This window comes from Lactuca virosa, chromosome 4 (genome assembly GCF_052849685.1).
Source record: "Lactuca virosa cultivar CGN04683 chromosome 4, Lactuca_virosa_CGN04683_v6, whole genome shotgun sequence".
Lineage (NCBI taxonomy): Eukaryota > Viridiplantae > Streptophyta > Magnoliopsida > Asterales > Asteraceae > Lactuca > Lactuca virosa.
The window spans coordinates 246,492,238-246,498,963 of NC_136429.1; the positions used below are offsets into that span (position 1 = coordinate 246,492,238).

Sequence of the window (6,726 nt, forward strand, 5' to 3'; positions counted from 1 at the left end):
TGCCACCACTTGAAGATCCAGAGTCAGCCCTTCACAAAAAGAAGGATAAGAACGTGAAAGACGATCAAACACCAAAGAAGACACCCTTACAAGAGTTCAAGTCAGTGTTCTCAAAGAGGTCGGGGAAGAAAACGGGAGAATCAAGTTCATCTTCAAAGGACAAGAGCAAGATTGAAAGCATAGACCAAATACCTATCCCAAACGAGTCTGAATACGAGTCCGAGAACGAATTTAGACTATATACGAGCGAACCCGAAGACGAGCCAAGCAACGAAATGGCAAATATTGACGAGATGTCTATGGTTGCTTACAAGAAGCGTATCAGAGATGATGTTGGTCCGGGCTTGGTACAACCCGCAATTCCTGCCACTGCAACATTCGAGCTGAAGGGACACATCCTTACTGCACTTAAGGATATACCATTCTATGGGAAAGATCATGAGGATGCTTTTAAACATCTAGATGAAGTGAATGACATTGCAGATTATTTCAATTCCCAAATGTCAATAGAGATACTGTCTTGTTAAGGATGTTACCAATCACTTTCAAAGGAGCTGCAAAAGATTGGTTAAAAGCACTTCCTCCTGGTACAATCACTACTTGGGCTCAAATGCGTGAGAAATTTCTAGATCAGTTTTTCCCACCATCCAAGATTGCTAAACTCAAGAAGGCGATAGTTAACTTTGAGCAACAACTAGGGGAGTCACAATACGAGGCATGGGAGCGTTACAAAGGATTGCTAAGGAATTGTCATCAACATGATCTAAACATCCAACAAGAGATGTCTATTTTCTATGATGGGGTCAATGTTATGACAAGGCAACTCCTTGATTCTCAAGGGCCATTGACAAAGAAAAATCCAAGGGAGGTCAAGGAGTTAGTTGAAGAATTCTCCAAACACTCTCGTGAGTACCACAACCCAAGACAAGATGGAGAAAAAGGTAGTGCGGGTGCACATTCTGAAGAGACGGCTGCTATGATGGCAATGTTGAATACTATGGACCGAAGATTGACCCAGATGGACCAATCAATTCATGCGATTAGAGTTGGTTGTGGAAAATGTAATGGTCCACACTTGACTAAGGATTGCCATTTAGATGATAACGGGGATAAAAAGGCTCAAGTTTGCTACTCGAGTGGGGATAAGTATGATGAGGATTGGAGAAAACCAAAGAGGGAGTGGCTGCCATACGATGAGTACAAGAAGCAGAAGGAGGAGAAAAACAGACAGACTGGCCGGGGTTTCTACCAAAAGGAGCAACCACCAGCTGAGAAGAAAGCTGACTTGGAGACCATGTTAGTTCGTTTCATGGAAGCTTCAGAGAAAAGGCATGATGATACTGATGCAACACTGAAGGATCAAAGAGTAATGATGAAGGAGCATCAAACTATGATGAAAAATCATCAAGCAATGATGATTGATTAGCAAACATCATTAAGGAATCAGCAAGCCTCCATCCATAATCTCGAAGCTCAACTTGGTCAAATTACTACTTTGGTGAATGAGAAGATATTCCCCTAATTTCCCGAAAAGAAGACTCATTCCCATGTCATGGTGATTGATACTGAAGAAGAGGCTATCTCTGAGTTCTTAGAAGCACTAGAGGTGGATACAAAGCAGCCCGAATCACAACCAAAGCGTTCGGAAGCCGAAGAAAAAATTAAGGTCGAATCATCGAGACCACGACGTGGCGATTTAACCTCCACGACATGGTGTCAAGCTGAACAGAAAAATTCTATGTGTACTCAAGTTTTTCAACCTCCTTTACCATTTCCTTCTCGAGCCAGAGTTCATCCGTTGGAGAAAGAGCATATCAAGTTTATGAAGCAAGTAAAGGGTATTCCTATTAATACCCCTTTTATCGATTCACTTTCAAAAATTCCAGAATACGCGAAGTTCCTACAAGATCTTATGGACACTCATCAACAATTAAAAAAGAATTCTAAAGTTGTTCTTAGTGACCAAAGTTCAAGGGTGGTATTGGGAGACATAACTAAGAAGATGGGAGATCCAGGACGCCTCACTCTTCCATGTGAGTTTGGAAATAACTTGAAGACTTATGCTTTAGCCGATTCTGGGGCTAGCATAAATTTAATGCCATATTCATTCTATAAAAAGCTGAATATTCAAAAGATTAAGGCTACAAAAATGACCATCCACATGGCTAATCGTTCAATGACTCATCCTAGAGGAATTGTAGAAGACATCCTTTTAAAAATTGGGAAATTTGTTTTCCCAGTTGACTTTGTTGTTATGGATATGAAGGAGGATGCTAATGTCCTAATTATTCTTGGTCGCCCTTTGCTTAATACTGCTAGAGCACTAGTTGATGTTCGAGAGTCCAAGCTTACTTTGAGGGTTGGTGATGATGAGGAGGCTTTTGGATTACAAGATGGATTACAATGAGAAAATGTTCAAGGTGAAGTGTTCAATATGGATGAAGAAAATGATCTTGAAGAATTGGAGAAGCTTATGCAGGAAGAAATTAAGATCATTCATCAAGTTAAATGCACCAAACCAAGAGCAACTGTTCCACTTGTGTTCGAGGTTTTTGCTTATAAGACACCAACAACTTGGGAGAGTGAGGAGAGCAATGAATTGTCAAGTAATGAAGATAAGGGTACATCAAAAGTGACAAGTCCAGTGATGAAAGAAGAAAAGAAGCCTTTAGAGCTTAAGAGTGAAGAAAAGTTGGAAACAAAAGGGACTAAAAGAAAGTTTGATATAGACGAGGTGAAAGCTAAAAAAAAAAATTCGAAAAAGGCGTACATTCAATGTGTTCAAGCATACAAAGGCGATGGAAGGAGCAGAAAATCCAGCTGGTGATGGACTCATCTGAGGATTCAACGTAGGGAGGCACGGAGTCCAGCTCACGACTCCATGAAAAAGAAGCGCTTCTCGGGGGTAACCCGAGTTTGGTTTGCATTTTCTTTTCTTTTTAGTGTTTGCATTTTTTTTTGTTTTTAGGCAATTTTTTTTATGGTTTTATTTGGTTGGTTTTTTGGTTTTTGAACAATTTGGTGGTTTTTTGGTTGTTTACAATGTGTTCCTACTTTTATTACCTTCTTCTTTGTCTTAGTTCCAGGTTATATTATCGAGTCCGAGTAAGGGTAAATTTGGCACAAGAGTGTTCGTTGTAGTGAAGGCTTAGAGTACGTCGAGAGAAGCACGATTTAAGAACGTCTTTGCGGGTGTTTAATTGCGTCATAAAGTCAAGGGTCTCGTCCTATAGCTTTATGCACGAGTTGGTGTCACATTCAGTTCGCGTATCAGTTCAAATCGACAGCAGAATATCATTTTCTTGCACCACCACGACGTGGTAATCTCCACCACGCCGTGTTGTCGCAGTATTAAATTCAAAAAAAAGTGTTCAGTTACCTTTACCACGACGTGGTGATATCCGCCACGACGTGGTGCCTTTCGAGTAATCTACGTGTTATGAGTAGCGTTATATTCATTCTCATGGTATGGATGAGCTGTTCCCATAATCTTACATAGCATATTAATAATCACAAGAGTGTTTTTAATTATTGATTGAATTTGAGTTAAGTTAGTCTGATCTTGCAAAATCGGATAAAAACCTTTTTAATTATTGTTTGATTTTAGATTAATTTAGAGTAATTATTTTAGCTAATTAATACCGTTCCCAGTGATTAACACCTGACTTACCCTACTATTCTATAATTTTGAGTAGGTACACTGCCTAGGTGCAATTTAGTTAGTTAAGGTAGTTAGGTTATAAATATTAAAATTAGGTGTAGTTAATTGCACGCATCAAGTTTTTGGCGCCGTTGCCGGGGAACGACTATTTTAGTTGTTAAATTTAATTTACTTTAGATTAATCGATCTTTTTTGTGGGGTAAAATCTGCAAAAAGTTATTTTTATTTAGCTTATTTTTTTACAGTACCTAACTCACGACGTGAGCCTTAAGTTCACGAAGTGAGTTCAGTATTTTGTCAATTTTTTTCGTTTTTCTTTTCTGCTTGTTTATCTGCGACAACACGACGTGGTAGACTTTACCACGCCGTGGTGGCCAGTCAGTAAGCAATTTTCATTTAGTTTTTGTTTAGTTTTACGTTTTTATTTTGTTCGTTTTGCAGGAGTTCATGACCAGAGGTTCCAATACACCTTTGGTGCCACCACTTGAAGATCCAGAGTCAGCCCTTCACAAAAAGAAGGATAAGAACGTGAAAGACGATCAAACACCAAAGAAGACACCCTTACAAGAGTTCAAGTCAGTGTTCTCAAAGAGGTCGGGGAAGAAAACGGGAGAATCAAGTTCATCTTCAAAGGACAAGAGCAAGATTGAAAGCATAGACCAAATACCTATCCCAAACGAGTCTGAATACGAGTCCGAGAAAGAATTTAGACTATATACGAGCGAACCCGAAGACGAGCCAAGCAACGAAATGGCAAATATTGACGAGATGTCTATGGTTGCTTACAAGAAGCGTATCAGAGATGATGTTGGTCCGGGCTTGGTACAACCCGTAATTCCTGCCACTGCAACATTCGAGCTGAAGGGACACATCCTTACTGCACTTAAGGATATACCATTCTATGGGAAAGATCATGAGGATGCTTTTAAACATCTAGATGAAGTGAATGACATTGCAGATTATTTCAATTCCCAAATGTCAATAGAGATACTGTCTTGTTAAGGATGTTACCAATCACTTTCAAAGGAGCTGCAAAAGATTGGTTAAAAGCACTTCCTCCTGGTACAATCACTACTTGGGCTCAAATGCGTGAGCAATTTCTAGATCAGTTTTTCCCACCATCCAAGATTGCTAAACTCAAGAAGGCGATAGTTAACTTTGAGCAACAACCATCCAAGATTGCTAAACTCAAGAAGGCGATAGAAAATCCAACTGGTGATGGACTCATCTGAGGATTCAACATAGGGAGGCACAGAGTCCAGCTCAGGACTCCATGAAAAAGAAGCGCTTCTCGGGGGCAACCCGAGTTTGGTTTGTATTTTCTTTTCTTTTTAGTGTTTGCATTTTTTTTTTAGTTTTTAGGCAATTTGTTTTTTACGGTTTTATTTGGTTTGTTTTGTGGTTTTTGAACAATTTGGTAGTTTTTTGGTTGTTTACAATGTGTTCCTACTTTTATTACCTTCTTCTTTGTCTTAGTTCCAGGTTATATTATCGAGTCCGAGTAAGGGTAAATTTGGCACAAGAGTGTTCGTTGTAGTGAAGGCTTAGAGTACGTCGAGAGAAGCACGATTTGAGAACGTTTTTGCGGGTGTTTAATTGCGTCATAAAGTGAAGGGTCTCGTCCTATAGCTTGATGAACGAGTTGGTGTCACATTCAGTTCGCGTATCAGTTCACATCGACAGCATAATATCATTTTCTGGCACCACCACGACGTGGTAATCTCCACCACGCCGTGTTGTCGCGGTATTAAATTAAAAAAAAAGGTGTTCAGTTACCTTTACCACGACGTGGTGATATCCGCCGCGACGTGGTGCCTTTCGAATAATCTCCGTGTTACGAGTAGCGTTATATTCATTCTCATGGTATGGATGAGCTGTTCCCATGCCATAAGAATTTTATTTTCACGCATTAATGAAGAACTATCCCGACTGCCACGACATGGTTCACAGTTTCCCTTGACGTGCGGGGGTTTTTCAAAGCATAAGGAGGCTGCCATGTTCTTTTCCACTTCTGTGTCCACACATTCGCACAACCTACAAGTCCTTTCCATCAGTCGAGTTTCATCTTCTATCCCAGGGGAGTTTGTTCCTTTTTCTCTCTCTTTTTAATTTTATGTTTTACATACTATGCAATGAGGGCATTGCATAACATAAGTGAGGGGTAGGGGGTTGATTATATTAGTGAATTCAGAATCTTAATTTTAGGCATAATATTAAAAATTTTGCATAAATTTGCTAGGATTTAACTTAGAAAATTTTGGTAAAGCAATTAGGCTTTATGCTAGTATTATGTATGATGATTCTATGAAGACCCAAATGTTTAGTTAAGCCTATATACGTTCTAGTGCATTTGTGGCCTCCCTTATCTTAGTGAAATCATGAGAAAAAAAACAACCTCGCTTAGTTTGAGGGATGCAATATGTTTAGCAGCATGTACTTGAAATGTATCCAGGAAGACTAATATCTCTAACCAATAAGGGTTGAAGTTAAGCGCCCATGCTTAATCATGTAGGTTTTGAGTGGATAAGTGAGATATTTATATAAAAAAAAGAGAGAGAGAAATTACCAAAAAGAAAAATTGAAGAATTTTTGGAGCTATAGAACTATCAAAGTTTGAAGATCAAAGATCAAAAATTCTGAAGAAAAATCAAAAGTTGAAGATACGAAAAATCAAATAAAAAGGTGATGAATTCAAAGTATAAATTGAAGATCAAATGTCAAAGAAAGAAGATATTAAGAGTTCCATTGTGGTATCTTAAAGTTGTAATTCTCTAGATTATGTATGCTTGGGTTGCTTGACCAAAAATACCTTGAGGATAGAAGGTTTTCTGAGGATGGATTCGGAGGGTTGTATAAAATGAGCATTGTTCAAAAGAAGTGGGCGAGTGTTTATGAGAATTGTAAGTATTTAGGATAGGGGGTCTTTAGGAAAAATTTTAAACACAAATGCATGCGTTGCGGACTTGGCATAATGGTTAGGTTCGATTAGGATTGTCTTATGTGGTATTGGTATGCTAAAATTCAGTTTCGCTTGAGGGCAAGCAAAAGTCAAGTGTGGGGTATTT

The 6,726-nt window shown here is 38.9% G+C and overlaps 1 non-coding gene across 1 annotated transcript; it reads right to left on the bottom strand.

The window, feature by feature from the left end:
- Positions 1-658: 658 nt before the first annotated feature.
- On the bottom strand, positions 659-765 carry LOC145110375 (small nucleolar RNA R71). The gene has a single exon (XR_013709755.1). It is a non-coding gene; the product is annotated as a small nucleolar RNA R71 (small nucleolar RNA).
- Positions 766-6,726: the final 5,961 nt, after the last annotated feature.